The sequence below is a fragment of the Podarcis melisellensis genome (assembly GCF_964234715.1).
Source record: "Podarcis melisellensis genome assembly, chromosome: 6".
In the NCBI taxonomy this organism is placed as follows: Eukaryota; Metazoa; Chordata; class Lepidosauria; order Squamata; family Lacertidae; genus Podarcis; species Podarcis melisellensis.
The window spans coordinates 36,252,086-36,272,828 of NC_138538.1; the positions used below are offsets into that span (position 1 = coordinate 36,252,086).

General features: G+C 43.2%; 1 protein-coding gene and 1 long non-coding RNA gene across 7 annotated transcripts in view; one reads left to right on the forward strand and one right to left on the reverse strand.

The window, feature by feature from the left end:
* Nucleotides 1-20,743, forward strand: part of KCND3 (potassium voltage-gated channel subfamily D member 3) — a 269,070-nt gene that overhangs the window by 79,421 nt on the left and 168,906 nt on the right. The gene's annotated exons all lie outside the window — the stretch shown is intronic.
* Nucleotides 1,556-19,065, reverse strand: LOC309372691. Its single transcript, XR_014169620.1, has 3 exons — nt 18,844-19,065; nt 4,460-4,559; nt 1,556-2,512 (listed from the first exon to the last, which is right to left on the reverse strand). It is a non-coding gene; the product is annotated as an uncharacterized lncRNA (long non-coding RNA).

A 20,743-nucleotide genomic window follows, 5' to 3' on the forward strand; every position in this document is an offset into this window, starting at 1 on the left:
GATTATAAATATCAGAGTGACAAAGGGGGGAAATGGGATGAAATTCAGTATCCACGCACCACCAGCGAATATCAGGCATGGTCTGCAGACCAATTCTGCCTTGTTATTAAAAGGCTCTTTCTAGATGAACTGCTTTTGTCCTGCGCTGGGCTCAAGGCCCAAGCAAGGGTGAGGAAAGTAGTATACCTTGGGCCTTGAGATCCAAAGGGACCTGGCTCAGGCTGCATGGCTCTGTCTGTGTTATCAAGAACTGGTTTTTCTTTTCTTTTTAAAATGAAAGACTATTGTTACTATGTAATTATCACCATCTTTACTTCCTGCATTTCACATGTTTCACTGTTTATTAGGGATTGGGGAATTTGCCAGTTTCAGTTTCCCACAGTTTTTCATTTTTCCAGTCTTAGGTTTGGTTTTTCTACATTTCAACATTAGTTGAAAAAAAATTCCCATGCAAATTCCTCAGTATTTCAGGTTATTTCTCTCTCTCTCTCTCTCTCTCTCTCTCTCTCTCTCTCTCTATATATATATATATATATATGCATGCAATTTTGCCTAATGTCTGCATTTTGCCAAAGCAATCTCCCCCACTTTAATGCTATTTTTACTAATACTGTATGTGCTTTGGAGGCATACTTTACCCTAGTATATTACTTGGGTGGAGAAGTGCATTGCAAAATTCAGTAATTCAAAGGCTAGCTGTGTTTTGGTTCGCATATTGTTTCAGGAAGTGTGAAATTTGGTATGTTCGCCTTAAAATGCAAACTGAACTGAATCCCTCCCCTTTCCTTCCTGTTTACAATATCCCTCCTCCAACCAACCATGTACAGTGGTACCTCAGGTTACATACACTTCAGGTTACATACGCTCCAGGTTACAGACTGCGCTAACCCAGAAATAGTGCTTCAGGATAGAACAGAAATTGTACTCCAGCGGTGTGGCGGCAGCAGGAGGCTACATTAGCTAAAGTGGTGCTTCAGGTTAAGAACAGTTTCATGTTAAGTATGGACCTCCGGAATGAATTAAGTACTTAACCTGAGGTACCACTGTATACATAAATCTGCTACTCTGGATGACACTTCATTCATAGTATGAAATGGACTGTAGTCCATAAAAGCTTATGCCATGTGCTATTTTTTGATGTGACAGAATAATAGAACACGAGATGGTTGGACAGTGTCCTCCAGTGACATAGCATGGGGGGTGCAGGGAGGGCCGGCCGCACCGGGCGCAACATCTGGGGGTTAGGGTTAGGGGGCGCAAATCCACGGGTTAGGGGGGCGCAAATTACTTGCCTTGCCCCGGGTGCTGACAACCCACGCTACGCCACTGGTGTTCTCGAAGCTACAAACATGAGTCTGACCAAACTGCGGGAGGCGGTGGAAGACAGGAGTGCCTGGCGTGCTCTGGTCCATGGGGTCACGAAGAGTCGGACACGACTAAACAACTAAACAACAACAATTTTTTGATGTGACAGAATAATACCATTCCATCAATGCAAGGATTCACTCTCATGCGACAGAACACCCGACTCCTGCCTCCCTAAATCTGCCACAGAATCATAGTTTTGGAAAAGGACCACAAGGGTAATCTACTACAAGCCCCTGCAATGTAGGAATCTTTTTGCCCAGTGTGGGGCTCAAACCCATGATCTTGAAATTAAGAGTCTCATGCTCTTTCAACTGAGCTATCCTACAGGGTTAGGGATGTGGGTTACCCCATAACAGATTTAGGGGGCACACAGGGAGAGGAGATGGGAGGAGTTCCACTGCTGCCCTGTGTGTACTTACTTCCCTGAATTCTGTGTACCAACTTTTAACTATTCTCTATAAATTAGCAGTTCAGGAGTTTTCTGTAGCTGAAGGTCAGGTGCATCCATATAATTGTGTCTATATCTGTTTCTGTCTTTCTGTAAGCCTGAACTGAAAGCTGAAAAGTTTTGGTTTAATCATTTGCTTTCATCTTTTGAAATGCTGCCTTACAACAAGTGGCAAATACCACAGAGGTATAAAGTGATTCTCTTCAGCTCTGTTTTCTTTCATCTTCCTCCGTTTCCCCTCAACACACACTCAGGAGGAAGCCCTGCTCTTTTCAGATGTCACCTTTGGCAATAAGGGGAAAGTGATCACAGAACTTCTTGTCTCAAGCTCTGCCTTTCAATGCAAAGGATGATCAGTAGTACCAGAAATCCTAGGAGGTCTCTCCTGGGGCGGGGAGTTTAAAGGAGCACTGCTTGACTTCCAGGTGCTGTTTGTTTTAAATTCCTGTTCTTTGCAGATCACGTAACAACTACCTTTCTCTTGCTCTTAAAACCTTCAAGATTGCAGCTCCTATTTTCTACCTGCCCCACACATGAAGGCACACGTGTCTATCAAAACAAAAAGCTAGCTACACTTTTGTTGCATGCCCAAGTGCCAATGTTCATTCAGATACCCATTCATTCATTTATTTATTTATCTGCTTCGTCCTCTCTGCTTCTCTCCAGGAATTATCATAGCACTTATCACTGCAATATCTGAAATAAAAAAACCACAGCAAAAATAGTCAATTTGGCAAATAGCTTTCATTCATAAAAAATAAAAAAGGCATTGTAGGTAGGTCAGATGAAAACGGATTGGGCCCTGTGCCAAGGATAATGATATCAGGGTTTAAATTTAGATCCTTACAGCAGAGGTGCTTGAAAATGTTAATTGCTAGGGCAGTTCTCGCCTATTTCCCTGCTTATATGCATAATGCTTGCTTAGCAGAGATCCCCTATGGCATATATGATATATGTGTTTCGAGTCTGATAGGGCTGCCTGTGTGGATTTGGAAAAGGTGCCATGACAGCTGGCAGATGGGTCCATGGGTGGGAGGTGGGTGAATTATGTTGAGTGAACGGTGAGTGCCTACACAGATCCCTTCAACAGCAAAAGAGAATCAGGAGATGATAAGCAAAAAGGAAACCACTGGCATGCTGCATGTGCAGTGCCAGGTTTGTGTATAAGCTAAACAATCTATAGCTTAGGGCCCGACTCTCTTGGGGCCCCCCCAAAAATATACTTCTTCTTAATTGTATTTCACTATTAATATATGTCTTCTTAATTGTATTTCGGTTCAACAATTACTTTGATAAAATACATATTTTGTTATGTGCAAATGGCTTTAGATACCTATTAGGTCCATTAATAGGGACGTGGGTAGTGTTGTGGTCTAAACTCCTGACATGTTAAAGCAAACAAACAGACAAACAGCTTGCCAGTCCTGATGGGGAAAGGATGAAATGCTCTGAGCATGCATTTTAACCACGCACCAACATGCCTGCAGAAATAAAAGCGAGTTTGCTTTTGCTGACCTGATGCTGAACAGCTTTAGTTGGATTCAGAAGTTTTTTTCACTATCGGTCTATGGTGTGGCAGAGTCATGTGGCTGCCTCCATATTGTAGTGTTTCTGCAGCTTACCTGGACAAGGCTGGGGTGGAGCAGCAGCAGGGTCTGGGCTGCGCAGGTGGACTAGCAGAGACAATCCAGCAATCTCACTGGTGTACTTGCAAAGCCCACCCACCAACCCACCTCACTGCCCCATCCCCACCTAGGTAAGCTGCAGTGATGCCGGTGTCAGCCGCCCCACCATACGGGCCATTTCTTACGTCTGCTGTCTTGCCAATCCAACAAATATTACGTAGATGTTTGTGGAAAAAGCAAGACTTTTGGGCATACATTTTCCCAATGTATGTTAGATGTTAGACTAGATCATTGATGGGGAACTCCTAATGCTGTTGGATTCCCACCAACCCCAGCCAGCATAACCAACTAGGGATGATGGGAGTTGTAGTCCAGTAATGACTGAAGGGCTATATCCCAGGCCTAGATAGACGGATTGATCTGATCTAGCAAGGCTCCACTTGCATTGTTTGATTCTTAACCCTCTGTAATGTCCAGCATGAATCTATATTTAAGAGAAGGAAGCTCTTACAGCAGGATTTAGCAAAGAAAGGAACAAGGAGTTGCAGGCTAGGCTACAAACAGTGAAGTTTGTGCTGCAATGCTATGTTTATGTAGGGCTACTAAGCAGTGACTTGTGAGCAGCATTGCATCCATGGTGTTTGCACCCACCCTCTGATCAATCATAATCTCTGGGCACCCAGCTTTTTTATTTTTTAAAAAATAAGTTTCTGGCATTTGTAAAATCCAAGCTATCTGGCAAAATGTGCCATTCTACTTATTTGCGTGTGTGACAAACTAGCCTGTTTCCCCTTTCGTGTTTTATATTTCCCCAGCCCTGGAAAAAATTCTGCAAGGACCCTTGAGTATATCTATCATTATAATACCAATATTACAGAGTGAGGAAGATGCTGAAAGATGGCAGTTTGTCAAATGCCACTTGGTGAGTTCATGGTTCAAGTGGGATTAGAATTTTGGCTTCCCAACTTTTATTCTTAGCCATGATGCTATAGCAGGCTTTGGGGTGTGTGTTTTTTACCTCAAGCAATCCTGTGGAAGGACACATGTGGAAAACGTTCTTCAAAATTGGTCATGCACATGACCATTGACAAGTCCCACAGGTCACAAAATAGAAAGCTCTGAAAGGAAAGAAAGTGGCTGGCTTCAACTAGGGATCAGAACCTGTGGAGTTTTCTGATTCCAAATCCTCTACTTTAGCAGCAAGAAATGTCTCCCACTTTGGACTGAAAAGGCATAATAATTCTGCATCTCCAAAACGGCTTCCATTTGAAGAAGGAAGCACTAAAATAACAAAGGAGAGGCTGGTTGTTGTTATTTCAAGGCTATTTTAAACTGTCTTGTGAGGGCAAATAAAGCCTGATTTGATGAGAACAGAATTGCATCATTATCTGGGTAAACAAGATACAACACATTTTCTAATTTGTTCTGTAATCCAAACTATAAAAACAGATTTAAGACAATTAGAAAGTCAGGTATGCAAAATCAACCTTAAAAGCAAGTTCCACACTTTTTCTTTCTTTCTTGAGCAATAATGGTACATACCTTTAAATAATTTCTCTCTCTCTCTCTCTTGGAACTGCAACACCTACCTGCTCTTTGCATACTTAACAGGATGCAAAGTGCAGATTACGAGCCACCCAGTTAATTGTGCACCTCCTCCATTTATTACCATACGGTTAATAAGATTTGCAGGAAGCATTAAAGAGCAGTCAAGTCCTATCACTGAACATGCAATTTAAAGTCCCCAGCAGGGACACGCAAACCCAGTGAAGAGGAAACATCATCACTTCAGAAGCACGAAGGAAGGTGGGGAGGGGGAGAGAAAATACAAAAAAAGATGTCATAAGTTACATAACTGGTGGTCGGTGTGTCTGTGCCATCAGCAATGCTGGAGTTTTGGCTCTCTCTCTGAGAAAGGAAGGCAGTCAGTCACCATGCTTAAAGTCCACACAATAAGATTTCTTATTCCTACTTACAGCAAGCTTCACTAGATTTCAGCTGTAAGGGAGCCCTCTTTCCTCTAGTCTGGACTTTGGTCTCCATGCTCCTGACTTCAAGGTTCAGTCAGCCAGATGAATTCACTTCAAAATTCTAAAATAAAATAAAATAAAATAGGTGCACCCAGACCTATCTTATTTGGGAACTATTCTTGGCAACAAACCAACATATGTAAGAATGGATGGAAGAGGATCTATGCAGAGATTGATACATGATGAAACAAAGAAGCCCAGAATACTTCAGGGCTGTGCACATGGTATTTGATGATCACATGTGCTAAATATTACAAATGTGCCAGAGACCTAGCCTACTACTTACAGTGGCTGCTCATTTGTGTTACTGAGCCAGGGTCAATGTACTTGTATTCATTTCAAAGGCCCTTAAAAACTTTGGTCCAGAATACGTTAAGGACAGCCTGATTCTGCATATCCCTACCCAGTCCTTGAGATCTTTGGTGGAAATCTCTGTTAGTGGTCTCCCATAGCTCAGATGCACAGCTGTCATCTGCCAAGTGTCATGAATTAAGTATTGTGGGCCCAGTCCTTTGAAACTCCATCCCAGCTGAGATCAGATGGGCTTCCTCCCAGTTGAGCTTCAGGTGCATTATAAGCATGGAGAAAGTGGTTAGAGGAAACCTCAACAGTAGAAGTCATAGACATCCAAGGGAGCTTTTGGAAGATTCAGTGCAGCTTACTTCTTCAAGCAAGGCATAGTTAAATTCTGGAACTCGCTCCTACAGAAGGCAGTGATGGCTACCAATTTGGATGGCTACCAAAGAGGATTAGACAAATTCATGGAGAATAAGGCTATCAGTAGTTGCTAGTCATGATGACTGTCTTTTGTCTCCACTGTCAATATGCCTCTGAACACCAATTGCTAGACAACATTGATATAGTCAGTGTGCAAGAGAACGTCTTGAACATGTGTTCGTACTCTCCTTGTCGATACACTAGTTTTCTAGCCATCTCTATACATAATGCAGGGGGGAAATTCAGTGTAGTTTTCAGTACTGAACAAGTTGTCTGTCATTTTCTTAGGATGATTTTCCAGCTGTCAGTCAGTGCTATAGAGATGTAGGGATCAGCATCTCTCTTCCACTTGCCAAGCTCTCCCCCCTGACCCTACAGCTAATTGATACAAATGTGTCAACATATCAGCACTGATTTCTCAGGAACTGGATTTTGGATGATTTCTCCAGGCCACAAATTTCCTCTACATGAACTGTTCTAATTTTCCAACTATAGAATTAAATAAATAGGAGCGAACAAAGTTCAGGAGAAAGCTGGAAAAGCAACCTCACTATAACAACTTTGAACAAAAAAGTGCCTGAACATCATAGGTATTCAGAAACTCTCAGCGCTACAGCTCAGTGATCAAACAGAAGTTGGCAGGTCCAACCCATGGTGCCTCCAGGTAGGGCTAAGGAAAACTAATTTGGAAATGTGATAACTAAACTGGAGTGTGGACAAATGAGAAACTGAGAGAAGCTTAAATTGACAGATTCACTCATCCCTAGTCCAGGTAAAGGTAAAGAACCCCTGGACAGTTCAGTCAAAGGTGACTATGGGGTGTGGCGCTCATCTCGCTTTCAGGCCAAGGGAACCGGCGTTTGTCCACAGACAGCTTTCCGGGTCATGTGGCCAGCATGACTAAACAGCTTCTGGCACAACGGGACACCGTGATGGAAACCATAGCGCATGGAAACACTGTTTACCTTCTTGCCACAGCAGTACCTATTTATCTACTTGCACTGGCATGCTTTCAAGATGTTAGGTTGACAGGAGCTGAGACAGAGCAACAGGAGCTCACCCTGTCGCATGGATTTGAACCACCGACCTTCCAATCAGCAAGCCCAAGAGGCTCAGTGGTTTACACCACAGCCCCACCCGCTCCCCAGTAGTCCAGGTTACACATGTTCATTTTATTATCACGTGGGCTGATGTGACCATGATGGGCTGCACCAGGTCTGGCGCTGGTCACCGCAGCATCTTTTATTTTAAAGAATATTTTATAATCAGGGGCAGTTACAGATGCTTTTTTAAATTAAATATATATTATATTATTCTACAGACAATGGTGTTTATTCCCATCTGCCCTGAGAATACCTTCCTTGGCACACACACACAAGGTCCCCTTCACCACCCCTCATTTCACTCAAACAAGTTTTGAAAATTACAGATAGCAAACTAAGTTGCAGTGTTGTGTGTTGGGTGGGGTGTTATGTGTTGGGTGGGGTGTTGGGTATTGGGTGGTTGTGTGTTGGGTGGGGAGACTGCAACAGTTTCCCTGGCTTGCAAAAGTGTCCAGGGCCACAAAGTGGCTTGTGATCTCTGCAAGGGCATCCCCACCCTGTTGCAATTTTCTCAGATTTTTCAATTTATTTTTCATAGAAAAACCCCTTTCACTGGGTTGCCTATTTGGATCCAAAATAGAATGTACATTCCATAATGATACTTAAACCTTAATGAGATTGCAGAAGAGTTTCCACATTCTATGATTTCCCCCTTCTGATGAGCTTGCACGAGACACTCTCGTGTAGCTGCTGACCATTTCTCTCTTCCCACACCCCAATAAATGGTAAATTTGATAGGATCAGACATAAGGCATCATAACAGTACCCTGTTTCATATGGTACTGAAGTAGACAATGGCTCATCTAGCCCAGTATTGTCAACACAGACAATACCAGGTTTGGAGCAGCTGTCCAGAGTTTCAGGCAGATGTCTCTGCCAGCCCGACCTGAATATGCTGGGGATTGAACCTAGAACCTACTGCATGCAAAGCAGACACTCAACCATGGAGCTATGGTCTTCCCTGTACTCAGAATAACTGTCCACACCTTTGAAAGCACAATACTCATGGTGGCTATAATACCTATTGGATGACTGTGTCATCCCTACCAAGATTGCAGAAGGAAACAAAATTCCATTGGGAAAGGAAGTGAAATAAAACATGACTCTCTCCTCAACATCCTTCAGTTTCCATTCTCCTAAAACACAAGCTATCTGGATGTGGTGTCACAATATGCATATTGTGTAGAATATGCTGAAAATCATTATTTCTAGCTTTGATTTTCTTCCCTCTCTGATCCACTTCCCTCCCTATACTTTGTAGGGTGACAGCAGGGGTTGCCATAGCAACATAACACAAAGCCATCTTCTTTTGTGGTAAGAAACTGTTGAACAGCTAAGAGAATTAAGGAGGGGGGTGCAGGTAGAGGGTACCTGGGAATTCAGCTAAAAATAGAAAAACTTAATAATGGAACCATTAAGGGGAAGCCATTTGGGGGCTTCATAGCCTCAAGCCTTTCTCCTGAAGCCTTTTTCATATTACTAACTGTAATTGAGTAGCTTTTGATTCTGAGAAGGAAAGAGGAAAAGTTGCTTTATTTCCAGCTGTGGAAAGAGCGACAGGCACAATGCATGTCCGCATTTCATTTAGGGTGCTAATTACCTGCCCAATTTCAAATTCATAAAATAAAAGCCACTCTCTTTCAGAACTTAGAAAACACCCACAACCCCTTTCTTTAAAATGGACACTGAGCACACCTTGTTCATTTCTGAGCGATAAATCAGCATACTCTGTACTTTGATGCCTTGTCTGATTTTACAACTTGAGACAAATTCCTCCTGTTATCATCTTCCCTTTGATGTCCAATGTGGTTGCATTCATTATTATCAATGCTTTCAGCATTGGCCATGTGCATAATTCTGCCAAAGGAGTATTTATGGGCCATTCAATTGGTCCAATAACTGGGAGATCAGATTTGAATGCTGAATGTCTGACTTGGTCCTCATGTGAGAAGAATAAGCCAGTGTTTTCTTAAAACCAGTTCACGCATGCAGCAAGCATTTTAGTTCTAGCTCTGAAGCACATGTGTTTGCTCTGAGGCAGCAATACAATGTTATGGGTAGATAAAAGTACCTATAGCAGCCATCTATAGTAAATGTCAGCTTATATCATATGAGGGTGAGAAAAGGATACAGCATTTAATATTAACATCCCGGTGATTTTATCGTTCTGGAAAGTCATATCAGAAGCAGGTAGTGCACCTAGACTTTGTAATCTGTCATAAAATATCTTGTCTCATACAGTTCTGGAACAGGAGATTTGGAATGGGCCATTAGTAGAATCAGCTGCTGGCGCAAGAAAGGACATTCAATGCCCAACAGACACAGAACAATTTCTGGTGTTAAAAGATGTAGAGGTGATGTTTGTTTTACAATATTCCTCCTAACACCTGAAGTAGAACTTTTTTGCTACCCAGAGTAAGATGCAATAAGTTCCACTTTATGAAGAAGGATGGAAACTGGAAGGATGAGGTATTTACATTTCTATTTCCACTGCATTATCCAACATCTAGCCTGCTCTTATGTTAGTCTGTGTGACCCAGGTAAAAAATGTGTTCCAGAAGAAGAAAACAGATGCAACAAGTATAACCCCCATGGTGAACAAACTATTCTATATACAGTGGTACCTCGGGTTAAGTACTTAATTCGTTCCGGAGGTCTGTTCTTAACCTGAAACTGTTCTTAACCTGAAGCACCACTTTAGCTAATGGGGCCTCCAGCTGCCGCCACACATTTCTGTTCTCATCCTGAAGCAAAGTTATTAACCCGAGGTACTATTTCTGGGTATCTGAAGAAGTGTGCATGCACACGAAAGCTCATACCAAGAACTAACTAAAATGGTCTTTAAGGTGCTACTGGAAGGAAATTTTTTTTGTTTTGACTATGGCAGACCAACACGGCTACCTATCTGTAACTGGGTTAGCGGAGTCTGTAACCTAAAGCGTCTGTAACCTGAAGCATATGTAACCCGAGGTACCACTGTATCAGGGATGGAGAAACTGTAGCCCATCAGATCTTGTTGGATTGGTTTATTATTTCTTTATTTTATATATATATATATATATATATATATATATATATATATATATATATATATATTGCTAAATTACTAAACAAATCAAAGCAGTGTACATTATTAAAAAGATAAAAACAATACAGTTAAGGTATAAAACAACTTAAAAGCAAAAAAGGGATATATATATGTGATGGGATAATGAGCTGCTTGTGCGTAAAAGCTTAATCCCTCTGGGGTTTGGCTGGTCAACCAAACCCAGGCACTAACGGAGCCCCCAAAGCATGGCTCCGTCAGTCGCTGGTAGAATCTGACAGTGGGCGTCTACGGAATTTACTCCAACATAAAAGCTGTTTGACGGACATGCGCCTTCGTGACTCTCTGCGTGACAGTTTCCGGCGAGGGGTGGGAGTTGCTAACGGGGGTCTTGATACCTCTGCACTATTCTCACTAGAAGTATCCCAGAGCCTTCCCTCCGATTCCCCTTCCGCTGGAACTCCTGTGCTCCCCCTGCTGGTTCCTGCTTCTGCTGTAGAGTCTCTCCTATTCTCCTGGAGCCTTTCCCCCATCTCTCTCTCTGATGGCAGTTCCCTGACAATATATATATATATATATATATATATGCTTTCGTAGATTTTCACGGGTACAGGAATGCAGGTTTTGGTGTCCTCGGGTGTCTTCCCGTGTAAAAGTTGGGGTGTCTAGGCGACGTTTCGACGAGGTCTCACTCGTCATCTTCAGGCTGGTGCTTTCGGCTTCTTGTTACTGGAACAGAGCAGGATCTCAGTGTTTGAGTTCCTATAAATACTGTTGAGGGGGTGTGGTGTATAGCCTCCAATGTTCTGGGCAGAGAGGAAGTTCCCAACATGAACAAGCGTGACGACACATCCCGCTTGCCAGACATCTGGAAATTAGCCCTCCCCACAAAAACTGACACCAGATCCAGAGGCACACAGAACGCCATCACCAATCAACCACACCAGACCCAAACCCAGACCCTCTCCACAGATAAATTACAGACACCATCCAGTAGCCAAACCATGGTGGCACCTCCGGATGCTGCACCCCCCTGCAATCCCTACACAGATCTGGCTGACACAGGCCACAAAACCACAGCTCGCCCCTATACACGAAGCCAAGCCAGAGCACAACTAAGTGTAGTACAGCCATCTTCTCAGAAAAACTCTTCACAAAGTTCAAGAGGTCAAGACACAAAGACTTTAGCAACTAATCCACACCTAATGACCCACCTAAGTGGTACTCAGGATATCACTCAAGAAATCACTCAAGATATCCCTCAAGTAATTAAGGAACAAAAGAAGAAAAGGCACACTAGCCTGGGAACTTCCTCTCTGCCCAGAACATTGGAGGCTATACATCACACCCCCTCAACAGTATTTATAGGAACTCAAACACTGAGATCCTGCTCTGTTCCAGTAACAAGAAGCCGAAAGCACCAGCCTGAAGATGACGAGTGAGACCTCGTCGAAACGTCGCCTAGACACCCCAACTTTTACACGGGAAGACACCCGAGGACACCAAAACCTGCATATATATATATATATATATATATATATCAATAAACAATTCTGAGGGATGTACTCTTAATTGCCTAGGCACAGAAGGTGACTGCTGATTACCACTCCCATTTTCTTGGCCTGCTTTTTTATCCTTCTATTTGCAAACCACTTTATAGCCGTGTAACTCCTGCATAAGTCTTCCCTTCTTGTTTATGTTGTTCTTAAAACCTTGATTTAGGAACCGTTTGGGAAGATCTGTTTGGAGAGAACTGCCCTGTGATCTTTTAATAATAAAAATAACCTTTCCTTTTCCTTTTTGAAAAATCACTTTCAATCAGTCATTTATTCTGAAGCACGACGAGCTCAGATGAACACTTACTGATTCATCTCATTTTTAAAAAATGTTTAAATAAAGTTTGCTGAAGCTCCAGCATAATGTCAACTGCTTCTCAAGTGAATTATTCATCCTGCCCCATTCTTTCAGAAATGCCAAAAGGATTCTGAGGCTACTTCATATTGAAATGGTTCCCTGTGCCAAAACATATACAAGCCAAAGACAATCTCCAGTTTTACAAGCAGCCCACGTTAGGCTATATTGAGGTTTACTGAGGGGCATGGAAAACATGAATACATGAAGTGTCTTTACTGGCAAAAAATGGGGTTTACATTGCAGGCAGACTACATCTAGGAAGGCCTTTTCCAAGCAAGTGATCAAGATGAGTTACAATCCAGTCCTATCCTTCAGCAATCCATCCCTGGCAATCCATCCCTAACACTTTCCCTCCCAGTTCCCGTGAAATATACCTATATCACACAGTTGCCTAAAAATAGTCAGGGCACACTCCTAGGAACCGTGATTATCTGAGGATTATATGTATCCTTTTCCAGACACATGAACATTATGGAAAAGATGCACTCAGCCTGCAGTGGAAAAATGGAAATCTGTTCCAACATATAGAACAGTCCTAAAAGTATAGAGACACAAGAGAAATCAATCTTAAAATGTGCCTCTACCTGCAAAAAAACAACAGAATAAAAGCACTCTATAATCCGATGCCAAGGCATATCTGTGAATCAGTGACAAGTAAAGATAAAACTCTTCTTGAAGATGTCTGTCAGGCAACTGTATCAGGAATGACATTGATTTTTCCCCATGCTGCTGCTATCTAAGGGAGGGCCTTTGTCAGTTCTATATTTAGCCATTAGATTATGTGCATTACTAATATTCAGGTAGTGCTTCATCAATTTCCATCACCACAGGTAGGAGGCTGAAAAACCTGGGATGAATGTTGTTTTGTATAAAGCTGCTGTTTGTCAAAGGGGGTAAAAAGCCTTAATACCAGGGGGAATGAAAGAAAACCAGGGGATTTGGTATAATGTCTAGAGGTACTTCACACAGCTGGGTAAAATGACAGTGTTCAGTAGAGGGTGTAAATGGTACACTTACTTGCTGGGGTCAATGTGGTGAATTCCATCAAGGTAATAAGCAGGACCAGACAATTGAGCACAGTTTGGGTCTTGTTTGGACAGGATGCAAACTGCATCCAGTCATCACTGTGCACACCACTGACTTCCCTTTGCTTGGCAAAGGGGCCGAATGGATGTTAATTACGCAGATGGGCTGCAGCCTGAATGCTGGGTATTCTAATTCTTCAGTCTTAACTGCGTTTCAGCCCACCTCAGCACCATTTCATGGCTTGTGACCTATAGTGCTCAGTTTTCAGTTGAGGTGGGGAGCAGGGAGGAGGAATGGTAATATAGAGAACTTAAAATAGGTTGAGAAAATGCCATTTTAAGTCACTAGAGGAATTTCTGGTGGACTATAGATCTTAAGTCCATTGCTTAATTTCTAAAACCGGCAGTATGTATTTCATTATTACTTAAAGAAATTTATAGACCACTTCACAGCATAAAGCAACCTAAGAGGTGTATGCCTGACTAGAATCACTTATTCCCCACCCTGGAAGTATTGGTTCTGGTTATGTTTATGCAAGAGTGAGATGAACTCTGAAGATGTTCAGAAATACGGTACTCTGTCCCAGATTACAGCAGTGATGGGGAAGCTTTCTTATGTAGCAAGCTGGATCTTTATGTTCCCCCACCCGGCGAGTCAACTTTGTCAGATAGGGTGGAGTGGGGAGACAGTGATCAAGCAGGATTGAATTCCCATGCATCAGCTGGGAATTCAGTCCTGCTTTCTGCAGGGTTCAGGTGTGCAAGAGAGTTCCCCACAGGGTTAGAGTCTGAAGTTGAAATTACAGCAGTAAAAAAAAATATATATTTCATTTTAATATTTTATTGTACTGAGGTGCATTTCCCTGTATTGAGTTGCATTTCATATTTTCTGTAAGCCACCCACAAAACTTTGTGACATATATTAATTGATGTATGCACTGTGCACCATACATTAAGATCTTGCTCATGGGTAGGAAAACTAAGGCCTGGGGTCGGATTCGGCCCAATCGCCTTCTAAATCCAGCCCGTGGATGTTCCGGGAATCAGTGTGTTTTATAATAATAATAATAAATTTTATTTATATCCCGCCCTCCCCAGCCGAAGCCGGGCTCAGGGCAGCTAACAACAATAAAAGAGTACAAAAGTACAGCACAAACAACACTCTAAAATCATTCATTATAAAATTGATTCAAATCAAGCCACTGGCAACCATTGTGCCAGAGCTCCACGAAGATTGCCGAGGGAGGGAGTCAGGCTGTGCCCTGGCCCAAGGCCTGGTGGAACAGCTCTGTCTTGCAGGCCCTGCGGAAAGATGTCAAGTCCCGCAGGGCCCTAGTCTCTAGTGACAGAGCATTCCACCAGATCGGAGCCACAGCCGAAAAAGCCCTGGCTCTAGTTGAGGCCAGCCTAACTTCTCTGTGGCCTGGGACCTTCAAGATGTTTTTATTTGAAGACCGTAAGTTTCTCTGTGGGGCATACCAGGAGAGGCGGTCTCGTAGGTACTAGGGTCCTAGGCCGTATAGGGGTTTAAAGGTTAAAACCAGCACCTTAAACCTGATCCTGTACTCCACCGGGAGCCAGTGCAGCTGGTATAACACCGGGTGAATGTGGTCTCGCAGCGAAGACCCCGTAAGGAGTCTTGCTGCAGCACTCTGCACCCGCTGGAGTTTCTGGGTCAGTCTCAAGGGCAGCCCCACGTAGAGCGAGTTACAATAATCCAGTCTGGAGGTGACCGTCGCATGGATCACAGTGGCTAGGTTAGGGCGAGAGAGGTAAGGAGCCAACTGCTTAGCTTGGCGGAGATGAAATAATGCTGCCTTTGTTATAGCTGCAATCTGCGCCTCCATGGAAAGGGAGGTGTCGAAGATTACACCCAAACTCTTAACGGATGGTGCTGGCACTAATTGCACCCCCGCAAGAGATGGGAGTTGCCCCCTCAATCCCATATCGTCCCGTCCCAGCCACAGGACCTCTGTCTTCGAAGGATTTAGCTTCAACCGGCTCCCACGTAACCATCCAGCCACAGCTTCCAAACATCTGGTCAGTGTGTCTGGGGCCGAGTCAGGATGGCCATCCATCAACAGATAGAGTTGGGTGTCATCAGCATACTGATGGCAACCCAGCCCAAAACTCCGGACAAGCTGGGCAAGGGGGCGCATAAAGATGTTGAAAAGCATCGGGGAGAGTATCGCACCCTGAGGTACTCCACACACCAAGGAGTGGCGCGATGACAATTCCCCCCCAAGCGCCACCCTCTGTCCCCGACCAGAGAGAACCGAGCGCAGCCATTGAAGGACTGTGCCCTGAATCCCCACGTCGGCAAGGCGGTGGTCCAGGAGTTCGTGATCGACCATGTCGAAAGCTGCTGACAGATCTAGAAGAATCAGCAGCCCCGACCCGCCTCGATCCAGCTGTCTACGAAGATCATCTGTTAGGGCAACCAGAGCTGTCTCGGTCCCATGACCCGCGCGGAAGCCGGCCTGGATTGGATCCAGAGCCGATGTTTCATCCAGAAACCTACCAAGCTGTTCGGCAACCGCTCTCTCAATCACCTTACCCAGGAACGGAAGATTCAAAACCAGGCGGTAATTGGATAGATCTAAAGGATCTAATGATGTTTTCTTTAAGAGCGGGCGCACCACTGCCTCCTTCAGTTCCACAGGGAATGTCCCCGTGCCAAGGGACAAATTGATGATATCCCCCAGGAGGGCCCGCACCTCGTCTGGACACGCTCTAATCAGCCAAGACGGGCACGGGTCGAGAGGACAGGTGGTGGGCTTTCCAGCTCAGAGGAGTCTGTCCACATCGGCTGGGGATATCCAGTCAAAGTGGTCCAATACTGGACCCGAGGACAGTCGAGGGGCCTCCGGTTCCTTTATTGTATCCAAATTGGCAGGGAGGTCATGGCGGATGTGTAGAATGTGTCTTTTTATTCAAAATGCATCTCTGGGTTATTTGTGGGGCCTGCCTGGTCTGAGGGACAGTAGACCAGCCCCCTGCTGAAAAAGTTTGCTGACCCCTGTTCTTGTTCATGAAGTGTGTGTGGCCGGAGGTTGAAGTAATACTCTCGGACCACACACACAGGTTCAGGTGTGAATGTCCCAGAATCAGTTTCTGCATGATAAAGTCTTCAGTGCACTAAAGGAGAAAAGTGTGAATCTGCTAGGAAATAGCTCTCATTTGGAATGTGTTGACAAATATGCAACTGGTTCACTTACTCTCGTGCTGCACTGATCTCATCTCAGCTGTTAGCGTCTCACTTGAACAATCACTTTTGTTTTCATCTATAGACATAGTCAACCCGAGCTAGAACTGCCCAAATCACTTAATTCTAAAAGTACCAATAACTGAATGAGACAGCCATTTCCACAGCCTGCCAACACATGTTTGCACATAGGTGACTTTGTGGACAACAGTGGCAGGCTCAGTAGAAGGAGGGGGGATTACCCTGACATTTCTCCATCCTACCTAGAATCATTTAGATTTTCAAAAAAATATTGTGTGAGCTCCATGATACTCTCAGGATCAAGAGGACTGAATATATAGAGTGAAGTGCATGTACACTTCTGCATGAGTGTGCAGCTCAAATATGTTATTCCCATGGTGCGAGGTGCAGAAAAGGGCAACCAAAATGATCTACAGAGACAAGGTATGGGACTACAGAGACAATGATGATTTAGAAAGGGGACATGAAAAAAAGCATTAAATATATGCATGATTCAAGGAAAGTGAGCAGGGAGACCTTTGTCTCCTTCATCACTCCTTCCTGTTGAAGGTTGTGGCCCAGGAAGAGAGAAGAAAATACTGGAAGTAAACCACTGGCTGTGCAGGTGGTCTCAGCAGGAAAGGTTTGGTTTCTTGGACTGTAGTCTCTGCTTCCGTGAGGAAGAACGTCTGGAACACGAGGGAGGGAAGTGCTATGGTACTCATGTCCTGCTTGTTGGCTTCCCAGATGCATCTGGATCATCACTGTGAGAATAGAATTGTGAACTAGATGGCCCTTTGACCAGATCATAGCTGTCAACATTTCCCTTTTTTAAAGGGAAATTCCCTTATTCCAAGAAAAGGGAAAAGTTGACAGCCATGGACCAGATCCAGTAGGCTTCTTGGTTCTTACGAGGTCCAGATCCAGCCCTCACCATGCAAAGGATGTTACTGCAGGGTAAAATATCTGAACTGTGCTGTTGTGTCAAGGGATAGTTTACGAAACAATGGATTGTGTTTAACTAACTTTTACTCAGAGTAGGCCCACTGGAATTAATGGCCATGATTAAGTTCGGTTTTCAAATTTTGATGGGTCTACTCTTCGTAAAAGGGAGTTGAATACCATCCAGTGTGGAGATTCCACAGTAAACTGTTTTGTCTTTGGCAAAGCACAGCTGCTTGCCTGCAAATTTCCAAGGCATTCGCAGGAGGAATAAAGTGTTTTTCAGAACACTCAGATAAATGGTCTCCATTCCAAAAAGATCACCTTATGCTGATTTCTCCACCGCAGTGACCATCTCAGTTGTTCACCTGAAACCACCCCGACATATCACTTGATTGTATGGAAAACATTCAGCTGACAAGTCAAAGTGGCTTCTTGACTTAATCTAAATATAGTGCCCAATCGCAAAGGACCTTAGCCACCCTCTCTTCTCTTTTCTGTTCATGATTTAAAAGAATTGTCTGACATTACTGCACAGCAGGCCCCTCAACTTTTGTATCAAATGGCACATTACCATGCAACTGAGTGCTCCGTAATGTCTGTGACTGCATCATTGCCCAGGCTGAGACTTGAGGACTGAAATCTTCATTTTTATTTCATGAATATTTTAAACACCCTTCTGAAGGAAATTCCTGTGCTGCGTTTATGTGACAAACACAGTTTGAAACTCGAAAGGCCTCCAATCCCTGTTGTTAAACATTTCAAGGATTAGTGGGAATGCTGAACCCTATTGCTTGTCGCACGCCATATCAAATTTCAATCTGCAAGACTCAATTGACAACATCCTTCCAGGGCAGCTTTCTGTGCAGTCTGCGGCATTGGTGTAGTGGAGGCCTGTGGTCACAAAACAACATATAACTCCTATTGGCAACTAATCATGGTGCCATCATTTGAGTTTAACAAGGCCTGAGCAGTTTCACTCCAGTGTAAACTAAGGTGTGGACAAAGGACTCTTTAACCTTCTAGTTCAGTTGGTAGAGCATGAGATTCTCTACAATCTCAGGGTTGTGGGTTTGATCCCCATGTTCGGCAAAAGATTCCTGCAATGCAGGGGATGATCCTTGGGATCCCTTCCAACTCTACAATTCTATGACTCCCAGCAAAAACAGCAACAGAGCCTTTTGCAGTGCTGGCCTCTTATTATTTTGAGGCTCAGGGCTCACAGTAATGGTGCACAGTTAGTAGGGTAATCTACTGATGCCAAAAAAGCTAAAATGAATCACCTAGTAAGGCATTAATTTGCATACAGTTTGCTTAGGAGTAATATGTAAAATTGTAATATCACAATATCTAAATTTACATATCAATGTAAAATTAGAAATAACTACTATAATTTAAATAGAAATATAATCCTTCTCACCATTATACACCTCATCATAGTCAGGAAGAATATGACAAACTGTTGATGGGTACCTTCAAGGCCCCTCCTGTTCTCCCTTCTAATGGTTCTTTAATCTAATTGTGTGTCAACTGGATGCTTGTAAAATGGTCGCCGCCTGTATTATTGTGAGAAAGGGAGGGGAGGGGAGGAGAAGGAGAAGAGGGGATATTATTAAACAATGATAAACTTTTATGCAATGAGAAGATACTATTGTCTTCTGAAACACCATGGCAATAATAGATGCTTTCAAGTTCTCTCCTAGAGCTTGTTTTATTTTTACTTTTTGTTCACACTTTTATTTCGGTACATAAAACAAACACAAAGAAAAATAAAGACAAAAGTCTCAAAATAAACCACAATTCCCTCCTTCATCCACTACCCACTCTCAAATTTCTTTAAAATCCCTTGGGCACTCATCCTTTCCTTTTCTAAGACAAAAACAGAGTTTCAGGAAAATTTTGGGTAATAATCGCTGCAATGGGCATCATTGCAGAGTGTGCGGCACTGGATTTTCTCTTAGGGAAGGGTTTCTCAGATGGAGGCTTCAGGGGGAGGAAATGTTGCATATTCTGAAGAGGTTAAGCACTTTTCAGCCGGATTGGCTTCCTGTCGTTCTTCCTGTTCTTGTTGCTGGGTAGAGCTTTTCTCTTGGCCTGGTTATTTTGCAGGTCAGACTATTTGCTGTCTCCTCATTGAACCACCAACCAACAAAAAATATCCTTGCTTGCTGCTTGGTTGTCTGCAGAATATGTCATGTCCCGCCCAGGTAATATGCCTTGTGCTCTTGATTATACACTGAATGAAAAACAAGGCTGCCTCTTTTGTCTCTCTGTGGGTTGAGCCTGCCCCATTGGAAGCTAACATTACATCCACTTCCCAGTTGGAAGGAAGCATTGACATTTTGTTTGAATCGTCAAATTGCTGCTATAGCCTGACCATTTGAAAACAACCACCAAGAGCTTGGTTTTTCTTTTCCTCTGAAAGCCAAATAAAACATAGCATACTATTGTAGGATTAAGCAGACCTTGAACCTGGTCATTCATTCATTCAATAAATATACCGCCCTATACCTGGAGGTCTCAGGCCAGTTCACATCTAGCTCTGGGAATAAGATCTGGCTTTTGGAGGCCATTAATAAATATTAGCGAATCAAGGAAATTAATTTCTTTCAACTATATTTTTATAATAACCAAACTGACCTCCCACATTAAAAGATAGCTAGCATTTCTGAAACAATTTATCCTTATGTCATTTATTCTTCAAATCTGTGTCACCCCAATCACTGAGCGGTGCAAGATTCCAGGGGTTCCAGGTGCAGCTACCCAGGGTTCATATTTCCTTTGGCAAATGAGGCACAACAGAATCTTTACAATATATGGTTTGTTTACACATATATACAACCTGAACCTATGATGGAGGGGTTCCCAGCATTACACTCCAAGAGGGTCTTGCTTCCTCCATAGCACAGCTTGGATTCAAACAGAAATCAGCCAAAGCTCTCTAACCCTCTGCTCCAGCTTGCTGTCTTTTCCTGCTCTAGGACACATCTCCACCACCGCAATCCTGACATTTACCTTAGGACATTTCCATTCACTCAAAAAGGATGAAAATAAAATTATTATTGTTGTTGTTATTATTATTATTATTATTACTACTACTACTACTACTACTATTACGATGACAGCAACATTATTGGGAAGAGGTAGGAATATATTTTAAATGCCATTTTTAATGCAACATGGTATCCCTGGTCCAAATCTGTGGTGTCTTTCCCCTATAATTAATATACCACTTAACAGTAGTCTTGAAGTGGTCTACAATAAGGTTCAAAAGGTACAATTTTTAAAACCAGTTAAAGCTAAAATCAGAAAACTTACTT